The sequence below is a fragment of the Dipteris shenzhenensis genome, chromosome 18, assembly GCF_047967505.1.
Source record: "Dipteris shenzhenensis isolate YYH24624 ecotype China chromosome 18, Dip_SZ_1.0, whole genome shotgun sequence".
Lineage (NCBI taxonomy): Eukaryota > Viridiplantae > Streptophyta > Polypodiopsida > Gleicheniales > Dipteridaceae > Dipteris > Dipteris shenzhenensis.
In genome coordinates, this window is record NC_141613.1 from 14,831,163 (window position 1) to 14,852,810 (window position 21,648).

The 21,648-nt window shown below is 44.0% G+C and overlaps 1 protein-coding gene and 1 pseudogene across 1 annotated transcript in view; one reads left to right on the forward strand and one right to left on the reverse strand.

Moving 5' to 3' along the window:
• LOC147890839 (TraB family protein) overlaps positions 1–21,648 on the forward strand; it is a 46,406-nt gene that overhangs the window by 18,655 nt on the left and 6,103 nt on the right. The window lies entirely within an intron of this gene.
• LOC147890840 (uncharacterized) lies at positions 1,591–20,233 on the reverse strand (annotated as a pseudogene).

Sequence of the window (21,648 nt, forward strand, 5' to 3'; positions counted from 1 at the left end):
CCCACCCTAGGTTAACCTAGTCTTTCGATAACTTGTCTTTTTGTAGTTTTGCATTCATACTAACCTCTACCCTGTTGGGGCAGCTAGAAGCTTCTATATGTCGACGGAAGGAGGTCACCAGGTACAGGGGTCCCATTGGCTGTGCCAAAGCCCAATGAGCGCTAAAAGTCCCTGGGGGGATGCTTAGTGGGGGCTCAACCTCTTCTATACAGGACAGTCGCCACTCGTCAGCCACGAGCCACTGATAGATATAGGGGTCCCACATCTTGCCCATAGCCTGCTGAAGCCCAATGAGCACCAAAAGTCCATGCTCAATGGGGACTCAACCTCTTATTAATGTCCTCAGTTTATCAATTTCCCACTTTTTATATGGGACTCACGGGGTTGAGGCTCAAGATACCTCTCCAACATACCCTACTCATCACACACTGGCAAGTTTAAGAAACCACTTTCTTGAATTTAAGAAGCTAGTTGGATATTGCGAGATGTGAAGACATCGTCATGATAAAGATTTATTGGTTTTAAGTGTTCCTGGATTCATCTAGGTATATATTTATTGGTTGTAAGTGTTCATCGCTAAATCCTTTCGACCAAGTGTGTAAGAAAGAGAGATTAAAATGTGCTGGCTTTTGAGCAATTGCAACTTTGAAGGCTGGCTTGTCAATGTAGTATCAAGAGATTGGGAGCTATGTCCACAGTCTGATTGAAACACATTGTTCTTTGAAGAACCTAGGTCCTAGGTAAATGCCAATTCTATAAAAAATGTTTAGTACCTGATTATAAGAAAGCTATAAGACGAATCGGATCAGCTAATTATTTTACAGGGCCAGTGGCCAACCAATCACATGGAAGCAGGGTCCAGTAACCATCCAATCGGTGACCAAGGAGTTGTTGGCTTGAACTGACTGTGCCTTTAGATATGAATTCAAGTCAAGGCAACTCTCCATCAATACTGATCAAGACCCAGGCCTGCAGGTACAACCTACTCTACCTCCCAAGTTTGACTTGTTGCAGTACAGCCTACCATGCCAGCGACCATTCTATGCTCTTGGCTTCATCCTACCACAGTGCAGTCACCAACCATCCAGACAGCCTCACCTGATACCGCACTGAGTCATCCTGTCTCAAGTTTATTTATGGATTATGGACTCATTGCGCTCCTGCTGTAAACCTTGCACACTTGAATTCTCCATGTCCTATAGTGTGTCTCTGCCTTGCATCCAGTTGTAGGCCTTGGACAAGTGCCTTGAGCTAGTGCTCCCTTTCTATTTTCTGCTAAGCACGAGGGTAGCTTGTTATGCGGTGGAATTGATTGAGTGGACCAGGGCTGCTGCCAGCTTACTGGAAAGTGTGTGGGAAAAGCCAAGAGGAAGAAGGTTCCCATTATTCAAATATGCCGATGTGGAGAAGAAGAAATCTCTCTCTTTCTAGGAAAAGTCGGCCTATTTTGACTAAAAGCAGGCCCTAGCTTACTTCTGGTCCCTAGTGTGGTGCCCAGCCCCTCCCCTCCCCTCCATCCCCCTCAGCCCCCTAGCCCCCGGGTGAGCTGTGAGCTGCCCTTAGGCCCCGTGGGCTGCTGAAGCGCTACCCTCAAGCCCCCGTGCGGGCTTCTGCTGCGTCATGCTGCCCCCTTAGCCCCGGCGTGGGCTGCTGCTGCTGCTGTGCAGCCGTGGGCTGCTCCATAGCCCTGCGTGGGTTGCTGCTAGTGACGCCAGGCCGTCTGGCCTCCCCGCCTCCAAGGGCGCATGTTGTGCCACACTTTGTACCCCAGCGCAGGTCACAAAGGACTTGTCGCACAAGACCACATGGGCTTCTAAGCCCCCACCGGACTGGCTGCTCCTCTTTTTCCAGATGTGGTTGCCATCAGCCCCCCTTGGACCTCGACTCCAGCCCCTAATCCTCCTCTACACTCGCTCTAGCCAGCTCAAGATCTGCAAAAGATCAAGAAAGTCAAGTATTGAGCCAAGAAAGTGCAGAGGCAGAGTTTTCAACAGCAAACCCACACAATGGAGTACTGAAAAAGCAAAGGACGTGTCATGACAAGAGAAATCACTAATCCATGATTAGCAGACATTAGAACATTATTATATATTATACGCCAATGGTGTAACATGCATTTATATTTATGATGGACATTGATCGATTTGTTATGGCAGTGGGTCATCTGAGTAGATAGGACTAGTTGAGCTAGAGCCATTGCTTCAGACAACATCAAATTTGGACATGTGACACGTATTTTATTAATTAAAAGGTGCACACATGTCCAGGTCCTAGGGGCAATAGGAAGGAAAGAGAACATTAAGGTGCATTGAACAGCAGATGCATGGTTCATAGGCTAAGGGTAGGTGTAAATGGGAAGATGGAACTTGAGTGATCTCAACGGACATTAATGAAAGGGTATCACCCTTCATTGTGAATCTCAGGTGGCATTCTTTCTATTCACTTTGCATTCATCCGCTATCCCTCTCCAGCCTTGCATGTAGGTAGAAAAGAGAAACAAGTACTCTCACGAGGGCGCTCTTCCCCCATTGGAGGGCCAATTGGCATTCAAATTCTGCATGCAGTGCTGCACACATTCGCATTCTTGAGAAGTCTGTTTCTTCACATTTGGTATCAAAACAGCGACAATCCACGACTGGGACAACAGGAGAGCGTGCAGGACGGAGTTATAGATAGCAAGCATCAACGCAAGAAAAGAGTGCGCGAGAAGGAGCCGTACAAGCAGACCACGCAAGGAAGGCATGCACGGAAGAAGCTGCTTGTGCGCACGAGAAAGATACCCGCACGGGTGGGGATACAGAGGGCTGGCTGCACACCCGTACGACGAGACATGCTTTTGGTGGCTCTATTGCATACATTGGGTTTTGAGGGACAGAGGGCCTGCTGCATATTATGGGATCTGAAGGGTCTTGACAGAAGGTCGTCTACAAGCCTTGAGTTTCAAGGCAAGAGTTTTTCTGAACCCCGAAGTTTGGAATTCCTGAGGCAAGGCCTTTCTCTGAAAATTTTGGTCTTTGGACGGGTGCCCTAACGGGTTGACTCCCCCGTGCAAATGTACGCTTAAAACCCTTAAACTGTGAGGAAAAGAGACCCCCCTCGTTCTCCTTAATGGAAAGTTGGTTCAGAACAAGATTTTAAGGGGGTGATCCACCCACCAAGTACCCACTGTAATGGTATCTAGAGCTCCAATCCACTTTAAACAAGTAGCCGAAACGGAGTGCACCAGTTTACAGCAAAAATACAAGAAGAAGAGCCCAAAAGAGAAGGAACAAGAGGTTATTTTAAGTGCTTTTTCGACACAAGTGAAGTGGGAGTTGGATAAGTACCACCAACTCTATAACACTTGACTTTTGCTGTAAAATAAACCCCTTTGCTGAAATTACCGCAAGTCATTTTCTCTCTTGTATTACTAAAAGGAAGGAATGGAAGGGGAAGGGATATTTCATAATGAACTTGCACTTTTTCCTCCACTACCACAAGGAGATAGGGAGAGAACACCATCACCTCCTCCTGAAGAGGATACTTTAGATGAGAGTTACACACATATTGAGGATGATAACCCACGTATAGAATTACCTTCATCTCTCCTTCAAGAATCTCTTGATAGGGAGTTTTCCTTTACAAATGAAGGGAGAACGGGTCCATCCAAGAGCAGGGCGCTGAGTTTATGCCTTCAACTCAATATCCCGTATACATGGATTATAATCCAAGTGCAAGAGGGAGAGAGGAGTCTCCCGTTGATAAGCTGGTTTCTCAGCTTAGCCATATGATTGAATTGTCCATTATGACAAATTTTAGGACTAAGAGAGTGCTGAATTTTGGAGATGAAGATTTAGGTACCCTTTCGAAGAGAGCCAAATTTCAACCTCGAGAGAGAATATAATTCCCAAAGTATGATGGAGCAAGAGAGGTGTATAAAATTCTCAATTGGATTCGCCGTGTTGAGCTATATTTTGCCCATCAAGATAAGACTGATCACGAGAAGCTTGCTCTTGCTAGAAGGATGCTTTTATGTGGTGGTCCTTATTACAAACGGGAAAAGAGCCTATTCTTCTAATAACATTCTAATTGCTCCTTTAAGTTCAATTAATTAAATTGATCCTAATTCGAAATGTCAAATTAACCTAAGATAACAGACAAGCATAAAGTTAATTGACTCGTTAATTTCTCATTAACCATCCATAAATTAAAATTGGATGGGCAATTGATCACTGCCCGATCGCATCCATTGCAATTGACACAAACATATCCAAAAAAGATTCTGATCTATTATTTTTGTTGCAAAACTTGTATACAGCTTTGAGAGCTCTTCGTTACAAGTATTTCATAGCTGCTTTTTCCATACAAAAACAGATCATAGCCAAAACAGTCACGCGATTGTATTCCCATCCTTGACTTCCGGACCAACGGTAGATAATCTGGAACACGAGGAGAAGTGCTACTAGAACCTTCGCTTGCAACAGGAGTCAGTGTTGGCTCCTTTCAGGCCTATGTTCACGAACAGATGCCACGCTGTCAACTGGACTGGTGGTTAAGGGACTCTCGTTTGCCAACATAAATCTGGAATCTGCGATGTGAATCCGAGCAAGCTCTTGTACACTTTCTGCATCGGTTGGAAGGACGATTTTTGGAGATGGGGCTATGCCAAAATCAAAGTACCAAGGTGCATCCAAGACACCCTTGATGTGTTTATGTGCTCTAGGCTGACTCGTTGGGGACTCGCAATAAAAAATATACTACTCACGTCACTTGCAGTCAAAGCATTGGGCGGTATAATTGACTTCCAAAGCGACTGTGCTCTCCTAGCATCCATCCCTTTTCCCTGGTAAGGTATTACCCAAGCAGCAGACGAGCAATATTGGCCCAAACGCAACATCTTCAAGAGACATTTGCTGAGAGGCATTCCTAGCTTGCACCCCAACTTAAACTTCCAATACATAAAACAACGATAAAAAAGATGTGCACTGGTTACGGTTTTTGATTTCATCAGCACCGTAGCATACTTTCAACTCCATCCCGGATTCCATATCCTGCCGGCTAACATTCTTGTACATACTTTTAAAGTGTGGTTCCCCATAATCTTTGAGGCAGTATGTTGCGGTGCCTCAAAGCATGACACATGATGATACCGCTTTCAAGCCTTTCTATGTCCCAACTGAGATACTTCACTATCAGCTTGTTAACCGCTTGGATGCTCCTAGTAGAAATTTGAATGACCATGTGGAAATGCAAATGCGACAAGGCACCCCCCCTTTCCATTGTGCAAACCCAAACATACACGCCTCTTCCAAAAACTTTTTCATGTTAGTAATGAGACGCACGTCCATATCACTCCCGCCTATTCCGATAATGACGTTGAGTTCAAAGACCTTGTTACCCTCTGTAAAACCAATAATGACCATCAGTATCTAGGACCTTAGTATAAACAAAGCCACGAATATACTTATGGCTCCTTCGTATCACCTGTGCCAATGCATGTGTCCACCCTGTGCTCTCCATCGTGAGCATCTTCATCTCCTCCATTCGCTTCAACGAGAAGCCCACGCCTGGCAAGAGCCTTCGCTTTCATCCTCAACACACACCGCCATTGTCCACATGACCAATTTATTACCCTCGACTCCATCATGAAGCAACACTGCTAAATGAAACATCATCACTTGCACAAAAGGCGCGGGAAATGGAGCATTAATAATGCCCTCATATTTTACTAGAACAACTACCAGTGACAGGTGGTCACCACATGCATCCTCTCCTTTTAGCCCCTCTCCCCTGCCCCCCTTCCCACCCTTTGTCCCCCGCCAACAAATTAATTAGAATTAGAATTTCCTATCGCTGTGGGTACCTATTCTTCAATGGTCCAAGTTTGTAGAAGAGCTTAAGGCCACTTTCATGCCTTCGAGGCATGAAGAAGAATTAATCATCCGTTGGGAAAGGTTCATGCAATTCGATAACGAGAGTAACGCTGAATATACTGCCAAGTTCTAGAAACTTTCTTTAGAGTTACCTGAGCAGAGTGAGGATGATAGAAGGAAGAAGTATTTAGCAGCCTTAACCCCGAAACTGAGGTATGAGGTTGAAATGTTCAACCCAACCACCCTTAGAGACCTCACTAAGTTGGCTGAGATTGTTGAGAGGAAATTGAAACCTCATAAACCCTTCAAAAAAGGAAAGGAGAAAGCTATTGTACAAAATGTTAACATCCAATCATGTCTTGGATGGATACCATTTCCTTCCATGACTAATGATGAGAAGAAAAAGCTAGTTAAGGAGGGTAAATGTTGCGGATGTAAGAAACGTAAGCCAGGGCATCCATGTCATAAATGTTCTACTCTATTGGCCAAGATTGCCAAGACTAAGAGAGATCACTGGAGGACCAAGATTAAGAGAAATAACTAATGCCAATTGGCCAAGATTGTCATGACAAGAGAAATCACTAATCCATGATTAGTAGACATTCGAACATTATTATATATTATATGACAATGGTGTAACATGTATTTATATTTATGATGGACACCGACCGATTTGTTATAGCGGTGGATCATCTGAGTAGATAGGACTTGTCGAGCTAGAGCCAGTGCTTTAGATGGCATCAAATTTGGACATGTGACACTTATTTCACACACGTGTCTAGGTCCTAGGGGCAATAGGAAGGAAAGATTGCATTAAGCTGCATTGAATGGTAGATGCATGGGTCATAGGTTAAGGGTAGGTGTAAATGGGAAGATGGAACTTGAGTGATCTCAAGGGACATTAATGAAAGGTTATCACCCTTCATTGTGAATTTTATGTGGCATTCTTTCTATTCACTTTGCATTCATCCGCCATCTCTCTCCAACCTTGCATGTGCATTCATCCGCCATCTCTCTCCAACCTTGCATGTAGGTCAAAAAGAGAAACAAGTACTCTCACGAGGGCACTCTTCCCCCATTGGAGGGCATGATAGGGAGTTTCTTCACAGGACAGGGAAGAACCACCAGCAGGTTTAAAGACCACCCAGGGCAGTAAATATGTGAGGATTCTCTTTATTTCTGCATTTTACAGTTCAGCAAACAAACAGGGACAAATATAGACTTTGCACAATGGCTACATGAGCATGTGTAGAGGACATTTGGGGAAACAAGTGCTTGAAAATGCCATGGCAGCTTACACAGTAGGGACAACTCCAAACACTACATCTAGTGTTCTCACCAGCCACTAAAAGATATGTCTTGACTCTTGCATTGATTGACAAAATTGACAATTTGGAATCTACAAATGTGGCCCTCCTTGCGGAGAAGGCACATGCAGACAAAACACTGGCTGAGATAAAAAAACACGGAGGGAAAATGCAAGAGGGGTGGAGAAAAGAAAAGAGCAAAAAAGAGGAATGCGAAAAAGAAAAGGTTGAATGGATATATGATAAAAACAAGCTACAGGACAAGGTACATGCTTTGGAGATTGAAGTGCAGCAAATCAGGGACATGAAAGCTACCCCGGAAGGAACTTGTAAAGCAATGGAAGAGCTGAAAACAGAGAATGCCACTCTCAGTAAGGAGATTGCAGCCATGCAGGAAACAATGGAAGGCACAAATGCTGAAGCCTGAGCTTAAATAACAAATCAGCAAAGGGGAAGCTATGATGTTGGAATGGAAGGATGTGCTTAAAAAGGGCATAAGAGCCCAAAGAAAGAATTTATCTCCGAAGCACTTGAGGAGCAAAAGAGAAGGGCCAGCAAGGCGCTGAATGTCCTGGTCAGGGGCTTACCAATGGGAGACACTCTAAAGGCAGATGCCCAAGTATAATAGTATTGTCCACTAAATTGGGAATCAATCTCACATGCGAGTGTAACATGCAATGGTAATTTGATCGTGTAATTCACAGCAAGACCTTCTTTAATCCTTTAGCGAGGAATTAGCGTTGCACACCATAGAGAGAGAAAGGAGATGAGGGTAGAGAGAGAGAGAGAGTAGAGTTGACAATTGATTGGGTCCTTGTACCCACTGAGGACCCCCTCCCCCAATCAAGGGAGAATTTGCTTTATACTTGGAGAACTAAGAAATACAAAGAACACTCTTCGAGAGAGCATGGAAAACGCTTATGAAGAGCTCACTGCGCACATGTAGAGCAGACCCAAAGACCTGAGAGGCAACACCGACCAATACTGAGACCTTGATGCTGTCCACACTGACGATGTAGGATGCTTTTGCAAGGCAAGGGAGAGGCTTGTGCTGTCCACTGGAATGCAGGGTTACTGCGTGAGTGAGAGAGTGAAAGCTAGGAGTGATAGATGCTATAAGAGAGCTGAGAGATGACTGAAATAAAGAGCTGAGAATGAGCTGTGTAAATTGTAAGAGATAACTGAAAAGAGCTGCTGAAACAGACCCCAAACTTTACTCAGTTTGCTGTCCCGACTCCCCATTTGATGTGTTGCGTGAACACCTTCCCAGAGGGCTGAATTGATGACAAAGGCTGAGACTGGTTAGAGGGCCACTGGGGTTGAGTGTCAGGCTGTTCAAAGGGGGCTGTAGGAGGCTGAAGGAGGGGGGGAACTGAATGAGGAAAGCGGGCCTGGAGGCCCCCTATTTATAGGGCTTTTGGGGCTGGTTGGCTGGTCCCTTGGCATCATAAAGGCAGCCCTAGGCTCCATAAATGGCAGCCCTAGGGAGGGGTGCAGGGTAGCCTATAAAGGCAGCCCTTCCCCTGCCATTCTCTTCACTTGTTTCATCCCTGAGGGGGCTCAGAAGGGCTCCTATCCTACGCTGGACCTAAACCTATCCCTAAAGCTAAGACGGAAACACTACCCTACGGTTCTCTAGTAGGTACTAGTGAACAAGGACCGATCTTCCGACTTGACCTAAGGCTGAGAGACTGGCTGAACAAGGGCTCATAGAGCCAAAACTCTGATGCTGGGGCTGTGTATGGCTGTAAGTATTCATCCGTGGTGGAATGGGAGCATGAATCCCTGGCTGGCTATACCCACCAAATGCATCTCGCTACTCCAAGGACTGCATACCAAAAGGCTGAGAGGAGGATTGACCTCACTCCCATTGTTGTGGATTTCCAATTGAACCCAAACCAAATCCAAGAATGCTGGCTGGTATGGTGAAAGGGCTAAACACCAGTAGGTCGGCCCAGAAAAGATTGCTCCATGTGTACGGGTGCAAAGAGCTGTAAATTGTAGGATGGCCTCAAGTTCGATAATAGAGTCGACACCACAGAGAATGCCTCCTTAACGCCTCATATCGGGGAGCAAGTAAACTGAGGCCGACTAAAGGGCTGAAATTCCACTGAGCATCGGGCATTTGCCATAGAGAATGCATCTTGGCTGTCTGACTAATGCCCATGCTGGGGCATAGGTTGCTTGCCCTTGTCAGATAATGCACCAAGCTGTTGGCCAATCCACTAAGATATATGCTCACCAATCTGCTGCCCCAATTGAAGGAATGCATCGTTGAGCCTAGAGGATAATGCTTCGAGGCACTATGCCTGAGCCTCCCAAGATGCATGAGAGAGGGTTGAGTTGTTGGGACTTCAGCATCACAAGTGGATGCACCCGCGGTGGTAGGCACATGCTTATGATGAGTAGTCTCATTGCTGTTATGTAATGATCCCTCAACATGAGTGGCATGCTTGGGAGCCATGGTGAGTGCCACGAGAGAAAGGAACTCGAATGTAGCTAGCTTTGTGCAAGGAAATCCCAATCTGATAGACATGTCTGCCCCCACAAGCGAGTAAGAATGTAGTGCAAGAAAATGAGCAGCTCAATGAGATGGAAAGAAGTAAATGCTACTGTAACAACGCTTGGTTCCGTGTGCAACACATAGGAAATGTCGATGTCGAAGCTCGAGAGGAAGCTTGGTGAAGAGGCTTTGAAACGAAGACCAAATGAGCCCAAACTGGTGCGTGGAAGGTTGGAAAAAAGGTCCCTTTTTTGGGGGGGGTTCCTAAGTCACCTAAGACACTTAGGACTCCTAACCTAAGACTACTAAGGTAGTTAGGACTACTAGGACACCCTTTGTTAGTATAACTCAACCCAAACTAGGGCTTTAACCCAACTAACCTAACCAAGCCTATCTAACCAAACCCAACCCAAGCTAAATAACCTTACTCAATCAGCTAACCTAAGTCTAACCTAACTAACCTAGGTTACACTAACCTAACAATTAAATAATGTAAGAGGCTAAGGTTTGGCTATAGGGACCCGACGGTGACAAACGACGACGGTGGCGCGATCGAGGAGAGGCGTGGGACGGAAGGCTCTGAGACGAGTCATGTCAGAAGTGTAATCCCCGTACTCCCTGACTCGATACAAGTACATGGTGACCTGAAATGCCGCATCTAGCTATAATGGGGATGACCCAAACTCAACCTGAATGATCTGGTGAGGAATGGATGGCTTACCTCGAATCATCCGCGATAGCATGAGAACTTGTAGCCGCTCCACACGAGTCCACTTTATCGTCAAGTAGGTAGCATGTAGCAAGTAGCAGGAGAGATTTTACTAGATGTCACACCAAAAGTACAAAATGAGGGGTGGATGGGGACTTATATAGTCCCTCTCCAATTCCCACCTAAAGGATCACTAACATAGTCCTTTTCTCCCCTTCATTACAGAATATAGGGGTTTGTACTTTGCTCCCCAACTCCCCAATGAGAAATCATTTGTGGAATTTGTCTATTCTTTTCCAATATGCCCTAGAGAGTCCGGGTGTCCATGCGGGGCCGTTTGAATTGTGCCCTCCCATGTGAGAGTCTCTGCTACTGAGCCTTGTGAGTCCGGAGCCTTCCCATTGGGTGACTTCCTCAGTCCTCTCTCCATGTCTTCTTCTGTGATGCCATATGTAGCTGTGATGGAAATGCTTTGGGTGCTCCTCCCTTCTCCGTCTCTTCTGTAGAGTTCCTTGACAAACTGTATCATTTCTTCCCACGTAACTTTCCCTGCTTGATATTTGTTTCCATGTAGCTTTTGGGAAAACTTTATGGAGCTCTTCAAAGTGCTTGAGCTGTTTGTATCTTATGAAATCTCTCTTCTTTCTTCTTACTACCTGTCTGTACTGTCTTGCCTTTGTTTTCTTTTCCTGCCATGTTTGTTGTTTTCAATGATTTATTTGCTGTTTTACAGTCCTGTTCGTACCAGCTGTTGCAGGGCATGCCTATGCTTCTCCCCTTGCTCTTTGGGAAAAATTATAGGCTTTTTTCTGCAGCATTCTATCATACATCATGCATTTGTCCATTTCCTAGCCATTTCTGGCTCCCACTCATAAATGTGTACCTTCTTATAACCCATTTTCAGATGGGGGAGTGCTGTGTACCCCTGTTTTTCTGCAGCGGACCTTGTCCCTTTGATCTCGAGGGAGATTGCCCTATCGATCTTAAGGTAGCCCAAAACATTCACTTAGTATGAGAAGTTGTTTTTATGGGTGATCTATCTTGCATCTTTTGACGATTTAAAAGCACCACCACGTATTGGGAAAATCATGCAGATGCTGGATAAAAAAATCACAGCATCATAGTCCAAAAGGAGTGTCTAAGCCTGTGGCTTGGGTTGTGTGCCACCAATGTTATCCCTTGTTGTGCAGAAGGATTTTTTGTCAGAGAAAGGGGTGAAATAGTTAAAAAGGTATTTAAAACAACCCCTGTAACATGCAACGGTTATCTGATAATTCACAGCAAGACCTTCTTTAAACCTTTAGCGAGGAATGAGCATTGTTTACCATAGAGAGAGAAAGGAGATGAGGGTAGAGAGAGTAGAGTCGACAACCGATTGGGTCCCTGTACCCACTGAGGGCCCCTTCTCCCAATCAGGGGAGAATTTGCTTTATACTTGGAGAACTGAGAAATACAAAGAACACTCTTCAAGAGAGCACGGAATGCGTTTTGAAGAGCTCACTGTGCACACGTATAGCAAACCCAAAGACCTGAGAGGCAACGCCAACCAGTACCGAGACCTTAATGCTGTCCACATTGACGATGTAGGACGCTTCTGCAAGGCAAGGGAGAGGCTTGTGCTGTCTACCGGAATGCAGGGTTACTGCATGAGTGAGAGAGTGAAAACTAGAAGTAATAGACCCTATGAGAGAACTGAGAGATGACTGAAATATAGAGCTGAGAGTGAGCTGTGTAAACTATAAAAGAGAGCTGAGAAAGCTAAGGAAATAGTGTCCAAACCTCTCTCCGTTTGCTGGTCCAAACCTGCGACTGTTGTGCTGCGTGGACAACTTCAGATCAGGCTGAATTGATGGCCAAGGGACTGAGGCTAGAGCAGGGCCAGAACTGAGGATCTCAGGGCTGCACAAGGAGGTTGGGGTGGAACTTGTAGGAGAGCTGAAGGCTGGAGCACTGAATGAGAAAACAGGGAAGCCAAGGGTCCCTTTTATAGGGCTGGACTGAGCCAACCCAGTCTGTAAACAGCCGACTGAGTCGGTCTGTTTTACAGACTGGTTGGCCTACAACCGGCCTATAAAAAGCCCTCCCTGGCTCATTTGCCAGGGGAATTTTTGGGCAGCCTTTGCAAGCTACTTGTCCAGCCTTTGGGGACCCTAAAGGGACTCCTAACCTAGGCTAAGACCTAAACTATAAGATGGAAACACTTAACCTACTGTTCTCCAGTGGGTACTAGTGAACAAGAACTGACTTATTGACTTGACCTACGTAGCTTGTGCCTGACTGGACAAGGGCTCACAAAGGGGCCACAGCATACGACAAAATCTCCTATCTGGAAACTATGATGCACTTGTTGATGTAGCCAGTGTGTCACCTTGTACTCAAGTGCAGGGGTGCATGTGACATTCCCTCCATAAGTTGGCGGTAGGTTCATTGCTTCCAAGTAGTCCGTCAATATCTGGGGAAACTCTTGGAAAAAATCTTGGTCCAACCACACTGCTTCATGGGTACCTCAATTACGGAACTTGGTGTAAAACTCCTGGATCTTGCGTCCTAACCCATGCTTGAATTTATGAAGAAGGATTTGTTCTGGCTGCAAAACTTCGGCTTCATCAAGAACTTCAGGTTGTTGCTCTGAAAGAGGAGGTCCAAAATATGGCTTCAACCAAGCTACATGGAACACGTTGTGCATAGTCCAACTGTTTGGTAGGCGTAACTTCATTGAGACATCGTTGATCTTTTAAATAATAGGGAATGGTCCGAAGCTCCTGAAGGACAGCTTAGGGCATCGCTTGCCCACCTGCTTCAATCGTTGCTTGAGAATGCGTAAATACACCCATCGACCCTCTTTATATTGGACATCTCGCCTAGATTTATTAGCTTGGCGTGTATACGATGCTTGAGCTTTGGCGATGCGGCTTTTCACAGACTCCGTAATCTCTACCATGGATTCGGTGGTTTTGTTGGCTTCAAGAGATGGAGACACCATCCGGGTGAGGAGTGAGGTAAATCGCCGTCCAAATGTCGCTTCATAAGATGTGCGATCAATACTCGAAGAATAGGTATCGTTTAGAATGGTCTAGCGAAAGAAACTGCTCCCACTTTCCCTGAGCATCATGACAATATGATTTCAAAATATCAAATGCCATACCATTATACTTTTTCCTCTCGGTGTTCGATTGCGGATGGAAAGCACTGGACATCTACAGCTTAGTACCAAAATTATCAAACAAGGCTTGTCAAAAGTTAGACGTAAACTTGGAGTCCCTGTCGGATGTTATGGTCTTTGGCAACCCGGATGTTATGGTCTTTGGCAACCCTCCAATGGGATACCAATACTTGATAAACAAACGAGCTACATTTTCAGCGCTTTATAGGGAATGAGCATACAATATTTACTAAAGCGACAAACAATAGTAGTATTAAGATATCGAGCTCCACTCGTGATATGCTAGGGTGACCGTTGTGCATTTATGTCACCGACTCGTTAGCTACAGATGCGGCTGGTACACCGCCCATGAATAATAGCTGGATGACAACTATCTTTATGCACTCTAGTTAGTGGCTCAGTTAGTATGCCGCCTTAGTTAGCTGAGTTTGGTTTGAGATCCACATATAGGGTTCACCTATTCTTTTGTACTTAGAGTTCTTTTGGCTTTCACAACTAAGAAGAGGAAAATTGTTTTCAGCTTCCACCTTTGTGTATATTTCCCCATTGTGTATGTGAGAAAGCTGCAAGTGAGACTCCTTCCTTCTCTCCCACTCTCTTCACACGGTATCAGAGCTCGGTTCGTGGTAAGGAGCTCAAGAAAGCAAACTAAGTTCGCAGTGTCCTAGTAAGAGAAGCAGTTTGCTTTCTTTTTTTTTCGAGTTTGGGAGTAAATCTCTGCAGGTAGCACAGTCGGAAAGTGCAAGAGTGCACTGTCTCAGATAGGGATGCCCTTCACGGTGTGGGGAGAGGGAAGTATATGCTACGGGTGAGAGTGAAGCCCTCGGTAAAATTATTTTTTTGATTCGAGGCCATTTCGGGGCCGGTTTTGGTGGTGGAAGTTTTTCGCAGGCACTCAGGAAAGTGTCATGTTTTTGCTGTGGGATCACTGTTCTGCAGGTTGTTGAAAAGTTATTGTAGAAATTATATCGTATGCCTGTGCGCAAAGATATTGGAAGTGATAGAGTCATTCTTATTGTCTGTTGATGCATAATCGTCACTAGAAAGTGAGTGTGTGATCAAATATCACTCGTCAGTTTTGTAGATTTACCCTTGTGAGGCAGAAGTTGTGTTTTTTTGCAGTGACAAAATATTTTGCAGTGTTCTGTAATGGCGTTTAATGCTCGTTCACAGATTGTCACTGAAAAGCTTGATAAGAACAACTTCCAAGCATGGAAGTTTAGAATGACGAATTTCTTTAAGGGAAAAGGCTATTGGGAGTTCATTACTAGAGCTGAACAAGAACGAGTCATTTCTATTGTTCCCAATCAACAGGAGTTGCAGGCATTTAAAGGGTGACATGAGAGAGCCATAAAAGTTATGTACTGGTTGTCTATCAGTATTTCGGATTCTATAATTGTGCATATTTAGGATGCAAGCACGTCGAAGAAGGTGTGGGATACTTTAACAAAAATGTATAGCACAAATACACAAGCCAAGAAAATGCAGCTTAAGCAGGAGTTGCATAATGTGCAGAGAAAATATGAGCATCAATGACTACCACATGAAGGTGAAGAAGATTGCAGATGCACTTGCTTCTATTGGGTCGTTAGTGGAAGATGATGATCTAGTTTCTGTGACCTTGAATGGTATAGGAAAGGATTATGCACAATTTCGGACATCCATTGCCGTTCGTGAGAATTTTTTTGATTTTGAGGAGTTGATTGCTCTTCTAAGGTCTGAAGAGCAGAGAAATGGTGACGCATCTTCTTCAAGAGGAACTACAAAAGAAGTTGTTTTCTACTCAAATGTACTCAAATGCTGGCAGAGGTAGAGGCAGAGGCAGAGGCAGAGGCAGAGGCAGAGCAGGCCGATTTGGAGGCCGTGGTAGAAATAAAACTAGGCAGCAAATTCAAGAAAACCAGTTCTATGGAGGAGGACGTGGTAACTTTAGAGACAGGGGGAGCCAAAGAGGTCGTGGTGGACGGTAGAGAGACGAAAATGTAAACAACAATGTTAAATGCTACTACTGTGGTAAAATGGATCATATGGTTAAAGACTGCTATAAAAAGTAAAATGACATCATGACTGAAAAATTACAGCAAGGCAATTATGCATCCTCTAGTAGACAGGGTGATAGAAATGAGCATTTGTTTATGATACAGCACATGACTAATTCTGTGACAAGTGCAGAAGAAAGCAATGATGTGTGGTATGTTAACTCAGGTGCGTCAAACCACATGACAGGTCATGCAGAATGGATGCATGATGCAAATAAAATGAAAAGATCAGGATTTGTGGAGACTGATGATGATACTGCACATTCTATTGTGTAGATGGGTAAAATTTCTTTGTCTATGCAGGATGAAAAAAAAACTGTCTGATGTATTTCATATCGCGAATATTACCAAGAACCTGGTTTTTGTTGGTCAAATGGTTGAGCAGGGCTTGCAAGTCAGATTTAATGCTCATGGATGCTTTGTTGAGGATATGAAAAATAAAGGTCGCTTGATAGCAAAAGGGAAGAAGAAGGGTAGGATGTTTACGTTGGATGCGGACATGTCTGAATTGAGTGTAGCAATGTTTGCACATGGGACCGGTGTAGTTACAGATATTGATATCTCACATAAACGCATTAGTCATGTTAATGTACAATGACTTAAATTAATGCAGGCTCAAAATATTGTTACAGGATTGCCTAAGTTTAAGGTTGTAGAAATGCATAAGATATGTGAAGTTTGTCAATTTAGAAAATAGGCAAGGAGACCATTTTCTAGACATGTTCAAGAGAGTAAGAGTTCATTAGAATTAATCCACTCTGATGTGTGGACTACTAAAGCTGCATCTATTGGAGGTTGTCATTATTTTGTCACTTTTATTGATGAGTACAGCAAAAAATTTTGGGTGTATTTTATGAAAAAGGAAAGTGAAGTGTTTGGACATTTCAAAGCTTTTAAAGCTATGGTTGAAAAAGAAACAGGCCTGCAAATAAAATGTCTAAGGTTAGATGGAGGGGGAGAGTACCTGTCAAATGAGTTTGCAAGTTTCTTGTAAGATCATGGCATAAAGCAGCAATATTCATGCAGTCATACCCCACAGCATAATGGACTTGCAGAAAGAAAAAACAGGCATATTGAAGAGGTATCTCGTGCCATGCTCAACAAAAAAGATCTGTCAGATTATTATTGGGCTGAAGCAGTTGCTACAGTAGTCTACATAATGAACAAGACTCCCACTGCAGCAATACATGGCATGACGCCAGAGGAGATGTATACTGGTAGGAAATCAGATATTTCTCATTTGAAAGTTTTTGGTTGCATTGCTTATGTTCATGTGTCAGATGAGTTGAGATCTAAGTTGGATTCAAAAGCTGAGAAGCGCATCTTTATTAGTTATTCTCTGCAGTAGAAAGGGTATAGATTCTATAACCCTTGTACTCGTAAGTTTACTGTGAGCAGAGATGTTTTTGATGAGATGAGCAGCTGGTATAAACTAGTAAATATGATTGATGATGTAGATGCACAAAATGATAATGCTGCACAAAATTCACAGCAGCAATTACAAAATATTAGTGGACCTGTAGTGTCCTTTAGCAATGGTTCATATACTTCACCATCCACAGGCACAGAGGTGAGGAGGATCTCCTCAAAGCAATGCAGATAGTGATATGTAAGTATCATGAAAAGGAAAAGAGAAAGTAGATCAGCTCATGCTTGATGTGAATGCAGGTCACTCTTATGTGGATGGTGAATCTATTAGCTTAGAATAGAGCCTTGATGATGAGTTGGGTATTCCTTCTGTTGTTACACATGGAGTAAAGAAGACAAGGGATGTTTTGAGAGCACTTGGTAATGAGCCTATTTTGCGCAGGTCTACCAGAGCTAGGTATCATGTAGATAGGCTGAAATATGATGGATTTACAACCATTCACTATGCCTATATGGTCAAAGTGATACATGAACCAGAATCCACTTCTTTTGAGCAAGCCATGGGAAAAGAAAAATGGTAGAAAGCGATGGATGCCTTGGAAGCAAATGCTACATGGGAATTGGTGCCTTTGCCTAAAGACAAGAATGCAATTGGTTGCAAGTGGGTTTATAAAGTGAAGTACAATGCAGATGGTTTTGTGAACAGATGCAAGGCAAGATTAGTTATCAAGGGCTATGCACAGACATATGACATTGATTATGAAGAAACATTCAGTCCGGTTGCAAGGATGGTAACCGTAAGAGCAGTCATTGCTATGGCTGCATCAAAGGGATGGTCTTTACATCAGATGGATGTAAAGAATGCTTTCTTGCATGATGATTTGTAAGAAGAGATCTATATGGAGCAGCCATCAGGTTATGTTCATGCTGTTCATCCTGAGTTTGTTTGCAAGTTGAAGAAAGCCTTATATGGCTTGAAGCAAGCACCCAGAGCATGGTCTGACAAGATAGGAAATATCTTGTCACTATTGGCTTTCAGATTTTTAAGGTAAATTTCTTACTTTATGTGAGAAAAATAGAGAAAGGCATTATGTTGCTTGTCATTTATGTTTATAATTTGATCATCACAGGTGATAGTGATGAAGATATCCTTCATGTGAAAATGCTATTGAAACAAAAGTTTGAGATGAAGGATTTGGGAGAGCTGCGTTACTTCTTGGACATTGAGGTGATTAGATCCACAAGTGGGATATGGCTCTTGCAGAGGCAGTATGAATTGAATATGCTGTCCAAATATGAGATGACAGGCTGTAAGCCTATTTCAGTTTCTTTGGAGCAGAATGTGAAGTTGAGCACAGATGCATGTGAGCTTCTGGAAGATCCTACTATGTACAGATGCATAGTAGGAAGTTTGATTTATATGACTATTACCAGGTCAGATTTGAGCTATGGTGTTGGGTTGGTAAGTTAGTTTATGTAGGCTCCAAGGAAGCCGCATTTGGATGCGGCCAGACGCCAAATGCGGCTAGACGTATACTGAGGTATATGAAGTCCACATTACAGTATGGACTATTTTATGAGATTGGGGTTCAGATACAGTTGCATGGATACACTGAGATTGTGCTGGTAGTATTTCTGATAGACGATCTACAAGTGGATATATGTTCTCTTTTGGGAGTGTTGCAGTCACTTGGAGCAGCAAGAAACAGCTTACAATTGCCTTGTCGAGCGCAGAGGCTGAGTACATGGTTGCAGCAATGGTTGCATGTGAGACAGCTTGGTTGCATAAGCTACTTTATGATATGCATCAGTCTACAGATGGGTCAGTTGTCATTTATTGTGACAACATGAGCAATATACACTTGGTAAATAATCCAGTCTATCATGCTAGAACAAAGCACATTGAGGTGCATATCACTATATGCGGGAGAAGGTTTTAGTAGGTTTTATTGATCTAGTTTATGTCAGAACAGAGGATCAAGTAGCTGACATATTCATGAAGGCATTGGGTGCGGAGAAGCTGCGCAAGTTCAGAGACATGCTTGGTGTGCAAGAATTGAGATTGAGCTCAAGGAGGAGTGTTGAGATATCGAGCTCTACTCATGATATGCCAGGGTGACCGTTGTGCATTTATGTCACTGACTTGTTAGCTGCAGATGCAGTTGGTACATCGTCCATGAATAATAGCTGGATGATAGCTATCTTTATACACTCTAGTTAGTGGCTCAGTTAGTATGCCACCTTAGTTAGCCGAGTTTGGTTTGAGACCCACATATAGGGTTCACCTATTCTTTTGTACTTAGAGTTCTTTTGGCTTTCATAACTAAGAAGAGGAAAACTGTTTTCAGTCTCCACCTTTGTGTATATTTTTCCATTGTGTATGTGAGAAAGCTGCAAGTGAGACTTCTTCCTTCTCTCCCACTCTCTTCCCAAGTAAGATATTGAGTATTACGCGTACCTGCTCAAGCTGGAAGTGATCCCACGAAATCCATACCTATGTCCTGGAAAGGACCGTCGGGGATTGGTAATGGCATAAGTAAGTCTGCCGCTTTCTTGTGGGAAGCCTTAACCTTTTGGCATATTTGACAATTTTGCACATGGTCGTATACGTCCTTTCGCATCTTTGGCCGATAGAAATAGCGCTCTAACTTCTCCAAAGTCCCGTTGATACCTCTGTGACCACTGGTAAGGGCGTCATGGGCATTATGAAAAAGCAACTGTCATTTGTCTTTGAGTACACATTATAGAAAAGCCAACCGTCCTTTAATGAGTAATGGCTTGGAGCAAGCGTCGTGGCTAACTAGAACTGTGTGTTAAATTATGATGACTCCGCGTACTGTGTCTTTATGCTATCAAGATCCTTCCCTTTGATTTCGAGCACAGTGGCCTGCTCAATGGTTTGGATGGAACCTTTTCGATTGAGAGCGTCTGCAACGGGGTTGTTTTTGTCGGGAACGTACTCGATAATTCCTCCAAATTGCTGGAATATTTGACTCCACCGTTGCTGTCGATCACTCCATTGCGTACTAGGCATTGTCTGAAGCCACTTAAGGGCTTGGTGATCTGTCTTCACTGTGAAAGTCCATCCGTATAAGAAAGGCTTACAATGTTTTAATGCTTGGATAACACCGAGGAGCTCTCTATCATACACTGAATAGTTCTTTTCGGCATCATTAAGCTTTCTGCTGTAATATTCCACGGGCCTATCTTCTTGCTGTAAAACTATCCCTATGGTGACATTGCTAGCATCTGTGATTACAAAAAATGGATCATTCCAAGAGGCGATCTTCATAACTGGTGCTGTCGTGGCCAACCGTTGCAAGTCGTAGAAGGCCTGCAAAGCTTTGCTTGAGTAAATCTGTAAGAGGGGTTGCGTATGTTGAGAAACCCTCCATGTGCGAGTTGTATGCTTGACACAAATCCACAAAGGATCGGATCTTTTGGGCTGTCGTGGGGACAGCCCAACTTGTGATAGCTTGGATCTTCTTAGGGTCCAATCGAATCCCTTGAGCACTAATGATGTAGCCCAAATACTGAATTTTCAGCAATCCGAATTTACTTTTCTTTGCATCGAGATATAGCTGATTATCACGTAATAACTGTAGGGCACATCGCACATCCTTAATATGTTGCTCGGCTGTCGCAGAAAAGAGAAGGATATCATCGAGAAAGATGAACAGGCACTTTCCAATATACTCCGCAAATACCTGAGACATCATCTTGTTGAATGTTTGTGGTGCATTCTTCAGACCAAAGGGCATGACGACGAACTCGTAATGAGCTCGCTCAGTTCGAAAAGCTGTCTTTGGGATGTCAGCTTTAAAAATCCGGACTTGATGGTAGCCACTCTTGAGGTCAAATCTTTGAAAAAAATCTTGCACCATTGAGTCTTTCCAAGATGTACTCGATGCGGAGCATAGGAAACTTGTTGCTTACCGTAAGCTTGTTGAGTGCTCTGTAGTCGACACATAGTCGTGCGGACTTATCCTTCTTTGCCACAATTAGAATGGGTGCAGTAAAAGGCAAAGAAGAAGGTCTAATGAACCCTCCGCGCAGTAATTGAGACAATTGCTGCTCTAACTCTCTCTTCGTAGACTTTGAAAGTTGATAAGGGAACTTACTCGGAGGTATCGAGTTCGGAAGTAGATCGATGCGATGGTCTTCTGGTTAGTTGGGAGGTAGCTGGGGTGGCATATCGTCCCGGAGCATGATGTCTTTGAACTCTTAGAGTAAATCCACCATTGCTTGTCCCATCGGAAGAGCGGCTTGAACTACAGTGATCTAGCACTGGACTAGACAAGTGCACACATGGCACCCTTGTGGGCGGCGCGACCTGCTTGAATATGAGAGATGAATGGAATCCCTGGTATGCTTCGATCACCACGTATCACGGCAAGCTCAGGTAAACCTTTCACAATCATGAAGGTGTCTTGTCGTCAATCAGGCGTCGGAACATGCTCACGGAACCAGTGAATCCCGAGGATCGTATCACACTCCATCAAAGGAGTCAATATAAAATCCAGCACAAACATGGTCTTTTGAACTGAAAAAGTGAACTGGATGGCCTTATGCGTGATGTGTGTGCACAAGCCGGGCGTGAACCCGTCTACTGCAAGCTCATGAGGCACCAAGATGCGTCCCACTGTCTTGGCAAGCTGAGGGGAGATGGCATCTTCTGAACTTCCCATGTCGAACTGGACAATAAAC